Genomic DNA, 18,889 nt, shown 5'->3' with positions numbered 1-18,889 from the left:
TTTAAATTTCTTTGTCTAATGTAGAAACAAGTTAGAACTGGCTCCATTTTCTCGAGGGGGGTGAGAGCGAAGGGCTGCCTAAGAGCGTGCAATACGAGGAGAACTGGGGAAAATTTATAGTGCCAGAGAGGGCCTGTCACGGGCACTGAACAAGTGCTAAAACAAGTCTAAACACATCACAAAAAGTAAATGTACCCCTTCTTTGGAAACAACAATTCAAAATCGGTTTCAAACTGAAATAACTAAAAGATACTCCATGCTAAAATTAAATTAAATATAAAACTGTTCATCTGGACTTACTGTGTTGAGTTGGCTATAGTATACTCCATGTTCTGCACAAGTTTATACCTTATTTGTGTCAATAGCCCCTTAAATGTTACAGTGGTGACCATGTGAATGAAAGGACTGATGCACATTGAAAAATGTTGACTTAGTTCTACTGTCGAAACAAGTGCTGGTCATCCTTGAGCCCGGACAGCCAGATGGACGGCTGGCTAACCATCTACGCCATATTACATAAGTCATACACAACACATTGTTATGGGGCCAAAAATGAAAAGAATTGAGTGAATTGATTTGTTTTCTACAATATGTGGTGTCAATTTGTCATATGTGCATGGACTTTTGGGAATAAAAGTGGTATGACATACTTTCTTTCCAAATTTGTCATCTGTTCATGTAAAATAATTACCATATTGACCTAATTAGCACTCCACCCCTAAAATTATAACCCCCCTTACAGAATTTGCAGAGTGAAACTGTCTAAGCATCCCCTTTTCAATGCAACGGTGCAACTAAATTCCATCAAATGTCGGATCTTCTATTTAGGATTGGGCTACTTTCCACACTCCACACTACCCCTGTACAAGATTTTGGAAATATCTTCAACAGGAAGAGTATGAATTTCAATGGAACTAACTCTATTTGAAACTCACCATCCCTCTGTGAAGATTCAGGTTGAATCTTTCTCAGAGGGTGTATGAAATTCAAATGGAGCTGCCTAATGTTTCATTTGAAATTCATACTCCCCATGTGATTTCAAAGGCATCCACAGAGGTACATGTAGTGTGGATTTTAAATAGAATAGTGCAATGATGATTTAGACTTCAGATTGTATTTTGAATGTTTATGCATCTAGATCCCCACTTATAACTTTCATTTCATAATTCTAATAAGCCCCCCCACCCCAAATTGCACTTAGGCACCTGTGGGTGCTACTAATAACTAAAGTCATACGGTACATCAAATAGTTTTCTAATGACAAACAAAATAATAAAATCTTTATAAGACTAGTTCTTCATGATGCAGCATAATCAAAAATGGCGAATACAATGCATTCAGTTTATGATTTATCATGATGTGCAATTTGTACATTTTGCTTCGAGTCTGGATCTCCTTGCTGCTGCATACAAAATGACAAGTGATATGTTATGCATTTAACGGTTCATTTCAAAGTGTAATTGCTTTTACATGTATTAATGTTCAAAAATAACATGCATGAAGTCATTCAAATCATCATCCCAGCACAAACTCAAATGTCAATTTTGACTCCTTTTCAATTCTTGCATTTTCCCCTTCATCAATACCATTATTACAATCTCAAAATAGCTCCTATTTAAATACAGGGTGTCTGAAAGAATTATGCTGACGGAAAATTCACTTGAGTATTTTAATGTCCTGACCAAGCATAACTGAATAGTTTAGGTTATTGAGTAACACACACACACACACACCCCAACCACAGGTTTTTTAAATTTTCCCCTTCTTTCATTAATTAAAAACACTTTGAAAATGGTATCTTATTCTTAATCCACTCATCATGGTCTATTGTTCTTGTACACACCTTGCTGTGTCTTGTCTTTTACTGTCTTGTCTTGTCTCTCCCCCTTTATTCCTAATTTATATAAACCCCTTGGGTTAACTTGACCTCCCCTTTGTATTTTTTTCCCCTCACAAATATTTGATAATTCCCATTTTGTAACCAATTCTTCTAATTTTCTGAATTCATCATGATGCTCAATACGCTCAATAGTATATTCCTGTTATTAATTACTTTGGTACTACAATTTCATAAATATTATTTTAATTTGCGTCATAAATTATTTTATTTTATATAAATTAATCAATTTGAAATGAATTGAATTGAATTGAATTCCACAAGTTGAATAGAAAGAAAGTGCATTAAGAATTCATGCTACTCAGGACTTGCTGTGCCATTGCTGGTACAGATCTGTGGAACATATTCAAAATGAGGCATTATCGTTCTTCTATTTCAAGTAACTGAAGGCTTTAGCCCTTTTTGATTCAGGCTTTAAAATACAATTAAACAACGAGAATATCCAACAGTACAATACTTCAGACACCCTGTATACTCGACATCATCAAAATGGGTTATAAATATAGTATGCCTGCCTTCTGTCGTCTTTGCATCGCATGATTTGAATCTGTCGGTTTTTTATCACCCTTCTATCCTCGCTGTAGTGTTGTCACTTTTTTTTATGCCGAGTTGGTGAATTATTTGGCTCAGTGTGCCCATGAGGGACTTGTGCTCAATTGGTTTTTGCAGCCTGGGAGATAAAGTGCTGATTTGAGGGGAGGTGCTTAGTCTTTCAAGCAGACACAATGTAGGGGAATAATGCACAGGAAATAGAGGAGGCTTAAATAGATATCACCAACATTCATTTCTTATTTATTTCTAATTTGATTATTCTCTTTATCTTTTTAAGAGCATAACTGGCAAAAAAATGGCAAATAAACCATTATTTGTAGCCTCAAGTTGATGCTAGATCATTCAGGTACATGTATTTGTCTTTTTTTATTTGCCATGTATGACTGATTTTGTATCTTAGCATATCTGAGAGATCCTAAAACTGATCAGAATATCTGGATTTCATATAGAGTTTTCAAGACATTTTTTTCTGAATGTGTGAAATTAAATTTCCTGAAATCTTGTAAACATCTCTGTTTGTAATTGAAGCTAAACTGTTGGATTTATTTCATCCATTATAACAATTGTTTTTTCAAATTAGTTGCAAGCTGCTTCTTTTAATGGTATTCCAGTCAATCCTGCAGACAAACTTGAGAAAATGTTCTCAGTTCACATTCTAACATTTTCAGTCACATATCAAGAATGGATAAATAAAGTTGTTTGGCTTATAATTGTTCATAACATCATCTATGGGTGCAGCACTTACACCCGTGGGGGGTCACTCCCATTGTGGCCTGTACACCATCCGCGATAATCAACTTTTGAAAAGCACCCTAAACAAGGATTTAACCCTTGGCTAAAACAATACCCTAAACAGGTGTTTTCACACCCTAAACAAGGATTTTATTCCTTGCATCAAATTTCATAGCCTAAATTTCATTTCCGCGTATTAGCAATTGCAATTTTGCTGCCCTTTTTCCCAATATTTCATGTTTTTGACACCCTAAACGCGTTACGCGCGTATCGTGCTGCCCCACGAAAAACTACCCTTTTTACGCGTTTTCATTATCGCGGATGGTGTACAGGCCACAATGGGAGTGACCCCACCGGGCACTTACACTAGTTACATGTTGCGTAATGTGTGATCATTGGCACACGCTTGTGTGAATTTATGCAAGGGTTAGTTGAGACTCTATTGACATGTGTAGTAACAAAAACCAAATAATTTTCGCCAATTATAAGCCAAACAAACTAGCATTACAGAGTTCCAATAAATCACTGTGACCATAAAAATAAGACTCTTCACATGTTGCATTCCACAATAATACTGTAACTTCGGAGTCCAGAAATGATGAGAAATTTACAAAATGATTAAAGTTGTTTCATCAGTGTGTCCATGAGGGACTTGTGCTCAATTGTTTTTTGCAGCCTGGGAGATAAAATGCTGATTTGAGGGGAGGTGCTTAGTCTTTCAAGCAGACACAATGTAGGGGAATCACACACCGGGATCACACACAGGAAATAGAGGAGGCTTAAATAGATATCACCAACATTCATTTGTAATTTCATTATTCTTTATATATTTTTTCAGAGTTTAGAGGGGTGGTCAATAAGTTCGTAGAACATGGTACTTGAAAGTGGACTAGCTAAATTCTTTCTATCTCACTCTTGAACATGATCACTGCATACCTTAATGCACCTGTCACAATTTTTCTTGAAACTTTCTATGTCAACAAAATGGAGGTCTTCTGACTGCTCCATGAGCCACTCTTCAAACCTGATATTATGAAGGTAAGACTTAAAATTCTAAAATTGATTCCACTAACTAGAGGCCATGGCTGGATCACAATTGATTTAGTTAACTGACCCCTCTATCGTGAATGGCCACTTGACAAACTGAGAAAAGGGTGCAGGACACAATTTGAGAACAGCCCCCATTCCTACCACCAACCTTCTTCACTTGATGGCTTGGCTCAATTTTGCTATTAAAATTGTATGATATATACTTGTAATTACACAGCCGTGACGTTAGTCACGGCTGTGTCTTTTTTCTTACAGGTTCTTTCTTTCTTTCTTTCTTTCTTCTTCTTCTTCTTCTTCTTTCTTCTGTCAACCATTACATTTGCTCTAGCACTCACATGCTTACATCGATTTTGACCTAACTTGGTCACAATGATCATTGACCGTGCCCCTACATGTCACATGAAACTCGTGGGGTCAAAGGTCACACAGAGGTCATAAGGGGTCAAAAACGTGATTCTAACTAAAAATGCATCTTCTCCCACAGCTTACGTATGACAGCGGCCCCACTTGCACACACATGCATTGTTATTACCCAGTGTCTATGTGGTGTACTCAGATTTGGAGTCAAACGTCATTAAGCGGTCTCTTCAGGTATAAAACGAAAAACCTTCACACATTTTTATTAGCTAAGTAAAACATAGCACAGTAACGGTATGTTCACATATGATCTGCAGTCACCCAATGTATATGTGGTATTTTTTTTATTTGGGGTCAAAGCTCATTAAGGGGTCACTTCCTTTATAAAAAGAAATACCTTTAAAATGCATCTTCTTCCACAAATTATGTGGGACAGAGACGCCATTTGCACACATGCATTGTTATTACCCAGTGTATATGGGGTGTACACAGATTTGGGGTCAAAAGGTCATTAAGGGGTCACTTCGGTATAAAACGAAATACATTCAAAAATTTTATTAGCTAAGTAAAACATGGGACAGTAACGGTATGTTCACACATGATCTGCAGTCACCCAATGTATATGTGGTATTTTTTTTATTTGAGGTCAAATCCCATTAAGGGGTCACTTCCGTATAAAACGAAATACCTTTAAAATGCATCTTCTTCCACAGATTCTGTAGGACAGTGGCGCTACTTGTACACATGCATTGTTATTACCCAGTGTCTATGGGGTGTACACAGATTTGGGGTCAAAGGTCATTAAGGGGTCACTTCCGGTATAAAACGAAAAACTTTCAAAAATTTTATTTGCTAAGAAAAACATAGGACAGTAACAGTATGTTTACACATTAATTGTGGTTACCCAATTCATATGTGTTATTTTTTCATTTGGGGTCAAATGTCATTAAGGGGTCACTTCCGGTCTGAGACGAAAAACCTTCAAAATGCCCCTTCTGCCACAAGTAACATGGCAAAGTGATGCCACGTGCACACATGCGTTGACATTAGACAACGTCCATGGGCGTTTTCATATATTTTGGGGTCAAAGGTCATTAAGGGGTAACAACACGGCTGTGTTCGTGGTCTTAGACCACAGCTAAGTCTAGTTGTACTTTTATTTGGCAAATGAACTGTTATTAAGACTCCCTGAATCTCAGAAAACAGCGATGAAGACCATCCACTGGTGACCGAGTGACAAATATAGATTAAACTTGTCTCAGTCCTCATCAGGTGTAGACCTGATTATGTCAACTGGTATCAGCATGAAGATTATGGGACCCCCATGAAGAAGATGCCCTAGAATACCCAAATGTTAATAGATTTATGTTGGTTCTTTATTTATCATCAATGCCAGAACCTATATCATTAGTGGTAACGTCAGCAAGTCTTTTGGACCTTATATGATCTTCAAGGAATCTCATTCCACCCTTCTTAGAACCATTTTGTTGCTGCTGAATATCAAGGACATCATCACCATTTACTGCAACTGTACATTGTTAAATTTCATTTGAGTTTTTATCACCGTCAGGAGAAATTTCCATGATTATCCTGTGTTCACTTTTGGTAGTACCTGTGAATTCATTGAGGTAGGCTTATTCTGAAGAGTGTCCTGCCCATAAACAGTAATGCAAAAATCTAATATTTTGGCTTTAATGTTTTGAAGGAAAACTGAACTGAACTGAACAAGCACATCAAATGCTGCATTTCATTATAATGGGCCCTATTACAACTGTTGAGAAAACTACTAATTGATGCAAGTTGTTGAATTATTTGGCTCATGAATCATTTTACCCATGAGGGGCTTGTGCTAAATTGCTTTTTGCAGCCTCAGAGATAATTGCTGATTTGAGGGGAGGAGCTCATGCTTCCAAGCAGATGTAATGTTTGGGATGCACAAGAATTCATGCTAATATAAACAAGTACTCATTTCCTAATAGCTCATTTTTCTTAATTTAATTAAATACTAATAAAATGGTTATATTCTCCTGTTGGTATTGATTGGCAACAAGAGTAATGGACTCAGGTCATGACTCCAAAGTCCAAAATAATGAAATAAAAATTAAAAATCTGAATCAATAAAAACTGTGTGCTATCACCCTACAAATTGTTAATAAGACAAGGCCCAAATAAAAAAAAGTTTGCTTCATTAAGGGATTGGATAGCAAAGTTTGCACGGTATTTTTTGTGGGACATAAGAGAATATCAGACACCCCAAATTGCATTCTGAATATGAAGAATCTGATATCAATTAATTTTGATTTTTGAAATTTGTGATATCATATAATACAAATTTAATGGCAAATAATAAAAAATTGATGTTTTTTATAACAGTCCTCGAAGTAAATGTATTAATCTAATGATATGTACTTAAAGTGTATGTAGCTGAGAGGAAAAGCTGTCCATCATATGAAAATTTTGACCTTTCGTATTGAAGATATACTCCCCCCCCCAAAAAAAAAAACACCCAAAAAAAATTAGGTCTTTTGGGGAAAAAAATATTTGTTTATTTTTAAGATACAGGATGTATGGAAACAAAATGTCTCAAATTATTGTCAAATCAGTGCAGAGTAGGTTAGGCTAATAAAAATGAATCATACATTTCCCGTTGCCTGACCACATCCAATTTTCATTTTTGGCAAAATGTTGCATTATTTTGAATAACATGCACTTTTTCTATAAAAAGATTTAGAGTGTCTGTACCAAACTCAAAAGTGCCTCTTAAATCCATCAGATGGATTTGAACACAATTTAAAATTAACAGAGGTAGTGCAAGGGCTTAATTATGACATGATCAAGAGGAATGAGTCGGATGTCGCTAATATTGTTTTTGAGATATTGGCAAAAACAGTGTTCAAATTCTTTTATTTTATATTGTTTTCAGCCATTGATAAATTGCTCATAACTCAGTAACTAGATGTCCGATTTTGATGGAGTTTGCATCAAAATGTAGCATTCATAAACTGCCAGATGTTAAAAACTTCTAATTGAAAATTAGCGACATGTGACTCATTCCCCTTGATCATGTCACAATTATGAAGTATTCATTCCCTAATCATTTGTGATTTGGTTAGAGAGGACATTGTCTTAAATTACAAAAGTATGATAATTCTTGCAGACTGTTATAAAAACAATTCCACGTGATTTCTAACTGCTTTCAGATCTAATCAGAGAAGCATTTACTGTATTTGGCCCTCTATTGACGGCAACACAGATGTGAGATTTAATTCTTAATTCAATACTCATGATTGTGCATTGAATACCCGGAGGGGGGGGGGGGGTCCCTCCCATTGTGGCCTGTATACCATCCGCGATAATCAACTTTTGAAAAGCACCCTAAAGAAGGATTTAACCCTTGGCTAAAACGATACCTTAAACAGGTAAACGCACCTGTTTTCACACCCTAAACAGGGATTTTATTCCTTGCATCAAATTTCATACCCTAAATTTCATTTCCACATACCGTAAACGTTCGCCTAATGGCGCTTTTGGATTCTTAGAAATGTGAGAGCGCCATCCTTGTAAAATCTCAACAGCATTAAGGATACGTGTATGTTAAATTGAGCAACCTGGACATATAGCTTCAGAAAAAAATATCGTGACATGACCCAATACTTCTTAGTTGCTAGAGCAGCAGATGTTTTGGGGTTTCTTCAGGTATTCTTTCTCAAAGTGCCATTTGACTTAATTTGTAAATCGATTCATACGTTATACCTAACTCATTTTGGTAAACCTTTTTATAACATTGTAATTTCTTCATATTTTTTAATATTCTTCAGTTCAAAATTACACCCTTCTATTGTCTGACCCGTTAGCTCAGTCGGTAGAGGGTGCGCCTTGGATAGTGAATGGTACTTGTTGAATCTTGATTTCTGCTCCCACTTTTATGTGAAAAAGGGTCAAGAAATGTTTTTGGATTTTGTCCCCATGTTACGAATGAATATTGTGAAGTTTTTTTAATTTAATTTTAATTTTCTTATTTTTTTTTACATAAATGGGCACTGCGAACAAACGGCAACAAAAACCGCTGACAAAATTTGCTCCACCTGCTACCTATCAATGCGTGATATATTCCACTATATTTAACAGTTAAATGACCTTTGAAAAATAGAACGGCCTCAATGTTTCAAATTGTGTCTACATTACTTTATTAATTTATGCATTATAAATGATCAGCTATTTTTTCTTTTATTAAAAGGATCAAACCCAATACAAGTAGATCAGACCATTGATCATATAACTATCAGACCACGAAGTAGTTACGTAACTCCGTGATGGTATCGGAACCAAGCACTGTTTGTATGGCGATCATTTCGATCACGCTATTTTGGTATCCCTTTTTCTGTAGGCTACTGATTGTTTCGATCGTGGTTCATTACTTAGTAGCGTGATCCCGTTGACATAGTAACATTACGTAACTTCGATGCCGGGCTTCGATACTGAATAGTTGTTGAGTGCACATAATATGGAAAGCCATTGGGGTATTATGTGCCTTCCAAAGCGCCTTATAACATGTTCTTATATTTGTGTTGTGGAATCCTAGCCAGTATTCAATGATAGCTATAGAGGCCTTGCGTTTATCGATTGGCTCCAGACAAAGGATTTGAACCGGTGTTCTTCACCGTAATCATGGCGCAGTGCAGTCCATTCAATCAAATGTTGTCATCACCCCGGGTCATCAACCTATTTGATCGTAGTGCATTTTGTTATGTGTGTGAGACAAACTGTCGTGGTAGATGCAATCATGCTTTTGTTGAATGCATTTGAGTAGTCCGCCATATTTACGGGATGATACGTCATATGCACAGCCTCTATTCAGTTGGTTGTTGTATGATTTTGTTCGTTCACTCATTCAAATTTTATTTATAGCATTTGAAGACTGAGCCTATTATGATACATCCTCCGTGGAACAGTTTCAAACAAATATAGCTAGGGATTATTGGGGCAGAGGTTATCTTTTGAATCCTCTTAGAGAGCTATCATTTTTTTTCGGAAGGGGTCCCAAATTTACAAAAAGTCTCGTCAATAAAATTGCGCACCCCTATTTCGCAACAAAATTTTATGATCCCAAACCCCAAAATTGTATTGAAATCAGTCTTTTGAATAAAATAACACACTTTCTGTGGTCATCGTGTGACTCACTACATTTTGGTCATAAAACATTTTATGACCCCCTCCTATTATTCTTTCCAAGACTTTATGACCCCCCGTATATTTGGGACCCCCCCCTTTCGAATAAAATGATATACGTCTTATGACCACTGATGCATAGGCAAAGACACCCGCGCGAGTTGAAAGCCTTGTCGCACACTACAATTCGTCTCACACACATAACAAATGCTTATACAATCAAATAGGTTCATTACAACATTTGATTAAAATGAAACGATAAAAACAAAACATGAAAAAAGACACATAAAAGATAAAATAATAAAATTATATAAACAATGTTAAAGATAAAATAGAGAATAAAATTTCCTCAAATCAGAAAAAAAAACATTGACAGACATCATAATCTGTCAGAAATTACTGCATGAGATTCGAAAAAAAACATTGACAGACATCATAATCTGTCATTATCCTCGCACTATAGTCTAATGCTCTGCTCACTGGGCCACAACGTATCAGGTGAATGATTACCACATTATCATGAACAAGTTTGTTCGATCTTGTTCATAATTGTATGTGTCGATAGGTTTCACCCTTTAACTACACGTACCCTTAATGATCAGTGATAATAGTCGGCTTTTACAGGGATGGCGCTCTCTCATTTCCATGCACTCCATAGCGCCATTAGGCGAACGTTTACGGTATTAGCAATTGCAATTTTGCCACCCTTTTTTCCAATTTTTCATGTTTTTGACACCTTAAACATGATACGCGCGTATCGTGCCTACCCACAAAAAACTACCCTTTTTACGCGTTTTTATTATCACTGTTGTGTACAATTCCTGGGTACAATTCTGTATAGCACACAATAAATAATGGGTGGAACCCCCGACCTCGGGACACCGCAGTTTTATATCGGGGACACCGGAGTAATGGTGAAGTCAGATAAGTGTATGTAGTGTGATCAAGCAAAATCCGTCTGAAGATGGGCACATTCAATTTATCCCAAAAGCTCTGATTGCGTCATCATGCGGACACACATGCCAAGGTAGACCCTGTGGCAAGCAATCCCTGTATGCGTGTCTAGCACACGAGGTCCGTGGTTCATCCGCACCCGAGAAGTTTTCTGTTTCTTCTTTCTCTCTTTCCTTCCCCCTTCGGTTAGCCAATACAACACCTTGGACCTGTGCAACATGACATTTGACCTAATAATGAATAATGAAAACCGACCTCATTCTTTCCTTTATGTGTCCTTTATTATTTCAATTTGTTTGTAAACAAAATATGTGAGAAAAAAATCATGCTTAAATCATACTTGCCCATACAGCTTTGTATAATATTCAACCCAATAAGTGCCACTTTCTTTAATAAAAATTCCTTTAAAAGGAATAGGGCGGGCAAATGAAATATTGTCAAGAGAAATGAAAGAATGAGTAAGTCTTCACAATTAAAAACAGGGAAAATATGACACATCGATTTCCAATGGGGGAATAACACAAAACGTATAAACAAAGTTAAAAGAGTTTTTAACTTTATACGTTTATCGTTTGTTATTCCCCATTGGAGGTTGTGTCATATTTTCCCTGATTTTAATCTTATCTATTGCTTATCCTTTATGCTGGTCAGTTGGAACATATTTTCCCTGTTTTTATATTAACCCTTCACATCATATCAGAAGACGTTTTATGTTAACATTTTATATAAAACATTGTTATAAAACCTTTGTAGATAATAGTTATTTAAAACATTTTCGTAACCATACCTAGAGGTTTTTTTTATCATCAGATAGAAAGACTTCTGCTCATCTTCTCTGGTGAGACAACATCTTTCCATATCAAAGTTTAAAAATCTGTCATATCAATTTCCTCAATATGTTGTTTTGATACAACTTACGAGGGGAAAAGTTTGATTTTACAATATTTCGATATTATTTTTTAACTTTGTAAGTTTATTATGATTAACATAACTGTATTTCAAAGCGTCAAACTATATCATTATTTTGTCCCAACAAAAATACTCCAAGGAATTAAATATTCATTCATATGTTTATTTTATTCAACCTGGGCCATTTACTGGTGCACATGCATTCTAATAATTTGTCTATAATACCTTATCCCCAAGCATCAGCAAGCATAATTATTTGTCACAAGATTTGAAAAGTAAATAGCCTATGTACACACTGAACACAATGCACATACAAGCTGTATTTAAGTACATACAGAAGCTGTCAGTATAAAATGGGAGTATATATGACCTTCACGATGCTATTAATTTAGCCCAAAGATGAGGAAAACTAGCAAAACTGGTGAACTGGTACTGTTCAAATAAAAACATCTGCAAATCTTGCTGCAATTTCCAAATAGTATTTCTATTACTTAAATAATTATTTTTGTTATTTCTTTTATACAAACACATTACTGCCTATGACGACTTTATCGTATTACTTAAATCAAGTAATAATTACAAAACTCGCCGTAAACTATCACCTCTGTGGGTGTTTGGGATATAACCGGCACGAATATTTTCTCAACACTGCGGCATGTGAAAAAGTAGGTCAATAGTCAGAGAATATAGGGCGGGTGCGGCACGCCGCACCCACCCAAAAAGTGACAACTGTTTAAGCGCTCTTTTCAATGCACCTGTACAACTAAATCATATCTAAATAAAATTAACATCAAAACCTTCTTCGTTTAGATTATGAAGTGTTTGACCTCAGCTACACACATTCCCAATGTTGACTTTAATTTCATCATTTTAATGAGCACCCCTCCCAATTGATGGACTTAACTAACACCCAGGTGCTACAGTAATACATCCCGGTGGGTTCAGTCTTCACTGACGATGGGTACGTATGATGGTTCCAATTAGGGGTACTTTTCAAGAAATATCCGCGGAATTTTCGAGGACAAAATTGTTTGTGATTGTCCAAATTAGGGGTGTTTTGGAGCAAAATTGTCCTTGAAATGAAAAATAGGGTGTATTTCTAAGACTTTCGTCCGCGTTTTACCGCTACAGTTTTCGTTTTTTGTATTTTTTCTGTACGTTTTTTAGTAGTTCCACACAAAAATTGAAAATTGAAAAAAAATTGTCCTCATTTTCCCGTGAAATAGGGGGCAAAATTCAAAAGCATCCTTGAAATGGTAAAAATTGGGGTATTTTTTCGGAAAAAATGTCCTCGATTCCCTGTGATAAGGGGGTGAAATGAAAATGCATCCTCAAAATGATCAAAATAGGGGGCATATTTGGGGGCAAATTTTCCTTGATTTCGTGCAAAATAGGGGGTAAAATTGTGCAAATGTCCTCGATTCCCCACAAAATAGGGGGTCATTTTCAAATCCTGGAACGGTCATACGTCCTAGCTTCAAATACAAACTGAACCCACGGGTAATACATACATTGTACAGTCATGCTAACAACAGACAGCATGTCTCTAGCATACTTGGCTGTGATGATACTATATTTGAAATAAATTTTCACCTGTTTCCTGCGGTTTTGCTCATTCATTACTTTAACCCTATAATGTGACACAAAGATGACACATTAAATAATATAATGTTTATAGATATTGATTAACATCAGTATTATTATTCAAACCATTCTTGTTTGATTATGTGTAAATTTTCAACAACAAAAACATGTCAGGAAAAAATACACAGGCAGGCGGTATTTAATACCCATAAAAGAATATGTAAAAAGAGATTTACAACTCATTTTGCATGCTAATCATATTCCATATTAAAGTGTATGATAAATGTTGCGTAGGATGCGTTATTACCAGGGCAGTCATTAATCTAGATATCATTTATGATTCATATTAATATTACTAATTGCACACAGCTTAGTCTATGTCAAGATGCCTCCATATGACTTCACAAGGTAATAGCAGGTGATTTATTGCTGATACATAATGAATGATACTTGCTATCATTAAGGGATGCAGAGGGTGCTTGTCAGGGTATAATGACTTTAAGATTTTTTTTAATATATTATTTGCAAGAGATTTTTGAAAGGTCAAAGAAATAGCAATTTATTTATTCTGACATTGTGACACATAATAGATGAGACACTATGGTTTTCTTTTAAGGGGATACAGGTGCCTGTTATGTTTTGAGAGGCTTAAAGATTTTTATGTTCACAGTAGCAAGAGTGAATATAAGACAAAAAGCATGTGATTTATTTCAGACACATAATGAATGGCACTTGCTATATAATTATGTTTAAATACACTATAACTGTCAATGATACATATATACCAGAAAATAAAGAAAAGCATCAAAAATCTTTTTTGTAAGGAGAGTACAAAATATATAAGTATATGCAGGTGTGCTAAAATACTCTTTAGTTATTCAGTCATTAACTTATAAAATAATATACTCAAGTAGACATGAAGATATATTCTATATTCTGTACAAAATTGATTGCCTAACTGCTACCAAAATTGATTGATCAATGAGCATAAATAGGGCACTCTGATCATATAGGTCAGACAATTAATTCTCCCCACACTGCAGACGACAAGTGCCAAATTTTCTTTTAAAATATTTCAGAATTGAGCATTTGCATGACCATATTTGGAATCGGCATGAAAAATGCATTAAAATGAGCACAAACAAACTCAGTGATGGTTCAGTGGTTCTTGAGATAGCTCTTGTTTTAAGAAAATATTTTAGACCTTGGAACTTTTTATGTTGAAGCCTATGGCCAGTTTGCAAAGCATTAAACAGGTCAAAGAATTCCTAACTGTTAGTGTCTGTTGATCTATCACAGCATATATCACACCACAGAATTGGTACAACTTATCTGGTGAAAAAATAACAATAGTAGTGTTTTCATTCACAGAACAACACCTGGTTGATCTAAATAAAACAAAACAAAAAGAAATTGGGAAAAAGGGCTGATGTAGCAGCTGTGCTTTAGGGATGGTTTTCTCAACATCTAACCATAAAAAAATGTTACAATTCTGAAATTTGAGGCATATTTTTTGGTTAAACTTCACTACAACAGCGTTCAAGCTTTGACTTACATTTGGCGGACAAATGTGTGAAAAAATTATTTAGGGGTGAAAACAATCAAAATTCTTGATTGTTTATATGTTTCCAAGGGTAAAATATCATCTAGTTTTGGCACTTAAAACTCCCCATTTTTTATATTTTTTGAGAATAATCATTTTTTTCAGATTTTGGCTGAAAATGGCTGTTTTGGGTGACAAAATTTTTGACTTGCTAATTTCCTGTGAGTGTATGCACATGAACACTATCAAATAGTGCTTAATTTTCTATGCTAATTGTGTAACAAGGGTTATTAAAAGCATTGAATGGGATCCCTTCAAAAGTTCGGGTGACAATTGATTTAAAAAAAAAGTATAATATTCGCCTCATTTTCGATTTGAAAAGGCCATATCTCCATAATGGTGTAAGCTATAGGATGTTTTTTAAAAGTGTCTTTTTTTTTTTTTTTTCAATAGCTAAATGGTGATATAACAAATAAGTAAGCTAGATTTACAGAAAAGAAAATAACTTGCAATATGCTACCCCCACATGAATTTTGAGGACGTGAAAAAAGTAATGGATTTTGTTAAAAAAATAAGTCCTTCAAAACTGGGAGGTGTAAGGCTAAACAAAGAACATGTTGCTCTTTCCAATATCTTTCTCTAGATCAACATGTTTTTGTTTAGCCCTAAGTATCTCCATTTTGAAGGACTTATTTTTTAAACAGCAATATTTTGCTCAAATTTGAGGATTTTGGGCAGAAATATGCCTGTACAGTGCTATGGGGAAAATGTTCAAGTTGATAATTATGCATTTTTTTATGTCAGATTCAGTTTCTACACAAAATTTCACCCTAGAAAATGTTCCTTTATGTAGGATATCTTTCCACCATTCTGTCTGCCAAACGTAAGTCAAAGCCTGAACGCTGTCCTACATAGAACTTGTGTGCTGTTTGATTGGCAGGATTGATTAGTTGTAATGTACACTACCAAACATCATGTTTCACTTATTACGTACCAAAATTATGATACAGGGTAGAAAATATCGCAAAATGGTGATTTAATGCACTAGGGACAAATTACGGCGTATCGTCATCCTATATCAACATACAGATGTTATGAGTCTTACTCATTTACTCACTTATTTTTTGCCTATTATAAGCCAAACAAACTTTAACAAGCAGTTGAGAGGTTTCTTGATTTTACTTGAATATCCTGTGAGTTTACCCATATTTTATGTAAATGTTCCCGCATACATAAATTCACAATAGATAGTTGACTGTTACCATACCATAGTCAAAAGACTGCAACTATGACTCAGTCACCTATAATAGCTGACTAAACAAATTTTGCAAGGGGCCATGGAAGGCCGACGATGAAGAGGACGTCCACCAACATCTTGGACAAATGATGTGAAGCTGGTTTCTAACCAAGGAATGCAAGGTGCAACACACTTGGCATCAGATCGAGTGAGATGGCGTACTCTTGTGAAGACCACAGCAGCGCTACACAGCGCCACCTGACAGAGAGAGAGAGAGAATAGCTGACTATGTCATGCAACCCTAATGCAGACAGGTGCCATCATCCTATAGGACTCATTTCTAGGTCAGGCATCATCTTAGCAACTAAATGCTACACATCACATATTGAGACTGTGGCACCACTGGAAAGCTGATCACATTTTTGCTTCTCACTCTTGTAATCTTATATACATGTACACCTGAAATATGATGTAATTTATATGGAGATGATTATAGTACTGTGTGTATCAGGGATATAAATGAATTTGATATTTATATAAATCTCCCAAATCTAGAAGTAAAAACCCTGTAATAGTATTAAACTGTAATGGTTGAGAAACCTCAGTTACAGAATTTTAATGAAACTCTTACAAATCAACTATGGAAAAATATGCACAAATGGCAAATATGGGGCAATTATGATCCATCACAACGAAATTACGGCAGTGGTTGCAAACCCGCATTTAAAGACGATATTATGGAAAATTTGTATTTACGGTATTAACTATTGTGTTTGCTTCTTGCCTCTTGTTTTTTTCCCTGTATATCTTTGTCCAGTAAATTTTCATTATTTTCTTGTAATTTTTGTTTGGTTTGTTGTGAGGGATGCTCCTTGTATAATGTTTTCACTTTTGAGCAAACCACTACATACTATTCGCATGTCTCTGAAAATAAAAATGATTTTAGAGCAAAAACTAAGTTCTGTAACTTGGATTAAAAAATCTAAATTGGCATGTACGAAGACAACTGCTGTGTTTTGATGTAATAATAACAGTGCTAATAATAAATCACTTGAATGTAATATTCATCGTTCAATCATTTATCATAATTATACCCAGAATAAGATTAAATACAATTTTGAAAGATTATTATATGATTATGAGAATATGTATTTTTATGAACAGTAGATATGAATTGGAGAGAAAAGGAAAGAAAATTGTGTGGGGGAAAATATACAGTCAAACATAGAGGGCAGTATCCTCTGTGCTTCCCATCTGATTTTAACCTGGCTGTGTTACATGTTGTAGCAGATCCTCATCTATTTTATCATTTAACATTACAAACATCTCTCAGCACTACTGGTATTTTTTTTATTCGAATTGTTTTTTCATTTCAAAGCTCATTTAGGCATAAACAGCAGTCATCAATTTAGGTAACTTTGAGGAATTGGTGCTAATTAACCTCCCACTTGAAGATCTGAAAATCTTGGTTTGATGCTACTGTAATGGTACAGTATTCCAAATGCCTGCAGACTATGGGAGAAATAATCTTCTGTGGGAGACCAAGTTGTATCTTTGGATTTTCACATCAAGGTCATGCGATCTGATAGAGCACAGATACTAGAAGGCAAGGATCAACTGTATCAGATTTGCTCTGTAGTAGTATGGCAACTCACTACCTCCATAGATGATGTCTTGACACACATGTCCAAGTAGCATCAAAACATTAGGACTGCTATCACCTTCACTTGCAGTTATCTGTTTCAAAGACGTTTCAACTTGCAAATAACTTGAGCATTAATTGGTAAAATCCAAGCTGCAAGTACCCTACTCTTTTCAAAACTGACTGCGAGCTATACATACAGGTATGCCTATCTGTACACTTACATTTATAGACATTTAGGGCCCCATTTACTATGGAAACCACTGTGCTTTAATACAAATATTACACAACTCAAGAGAAAACATAGCAAACAAATGAGTTGTTAAAAATTTCTTGAAGTGAGATGTTGTTTTCTGATGTCCAAGGAAGTGAGTTCCATGCTTTAGCTGCTGTGATGTAGAACATCCTGTAACCAGTTAATGTTACTGAATTTGGGCATGGCAAGGCATCTTTGTACAGTTTGATATGTAATGAGGACTTTGGTCTTGCAAGGATTTGTAGAAGAGTATCTTGAATAGCACTTTTTGTCTAACCGGAAGCCAGTATAAGATGTTAAGAAGTGAGGTAAGTAGGTAACATTTCAACCTGGCGGTCTCTGGAAAATAGTAGGCCCATGGTCTCCAGTTCACCTCGGAGACCAATAGATTCCACAGATCCCTCATGAGCAGCAAATATTTATATTATTAGCTTATGTCGCACATTCCAACCTGGTCAATTGGGACCAAAGGTGGCAAATTTATAATTGAGATAAAGGCAAAAATATGGAGTAAAAATAAAATACATTACAAAATAGACATCACAAAACTTCAGAACTTTAGAACCAAGTATGCTTAGACTTCTGGTGTTTTCAGTATATGATAGCCTAATAGTTGCATAAGGTACTAAATTATATAGTAACTCAATTTTCAAAAATGCCTCCTTTGGCCCCCATGGAGCAGATTGTGTCACATAATAATTATATAGTACTTAATTAAATGTCTGGCAATTACAACATTCAAAGAACAAAGAAATTACTACATTCCCTAGGCCTCAAGGAAGAACAGATGACTAATTGTGTTTTCAACTGATTGAGTGTCCCAGGTTAAAGGAGAAATAAAACAAAGAAACAAACAAAACAAACACTTAAAAGGATATGTATTGTATGGTCTGAGAGGACAACAACATGCTACACTTCAATAGTGGGCTTAACAAAGACCAGTAATGTCTTCCCTACTCCATTGTCATAGCACATGAACAGTTGACCACATTAATGATAGTCACATG

The 18,889-nt window shown here is 35.4% G+C and overlaps 1 protein-coding gene across 1 annotated transcript in view; it reads right to left on the bottom strand.

The window, feature by feature from the left end:
• LOC140163683 (centrosomal protein of 112 kDa-like) overlaps nucleotides 1–18,889 on the bottom strand; it is a 105,872-nt gene that overhangs the window by 24,608 nt on the left and 62,375 nt on the right.

Source organism: Amphiura filiformis, chromosome 11 (assembly GCF_039555335.1).
Source record: "Amphiura filiformis chromosome 11, Afil_fr2py, whole genome shotgun sequence".
Lineage (NCBI taxonomy): Eukaryota > Metazoa > Echinodermata > Ophiuroidea > Amphilepidida > Amphiuridae > Amphiura > Amphiura filiformis.
Note: the sequence above shows the minus strand (reverse complement) of the source record. Positions and strands in the feature narration are given on the sequence as shown.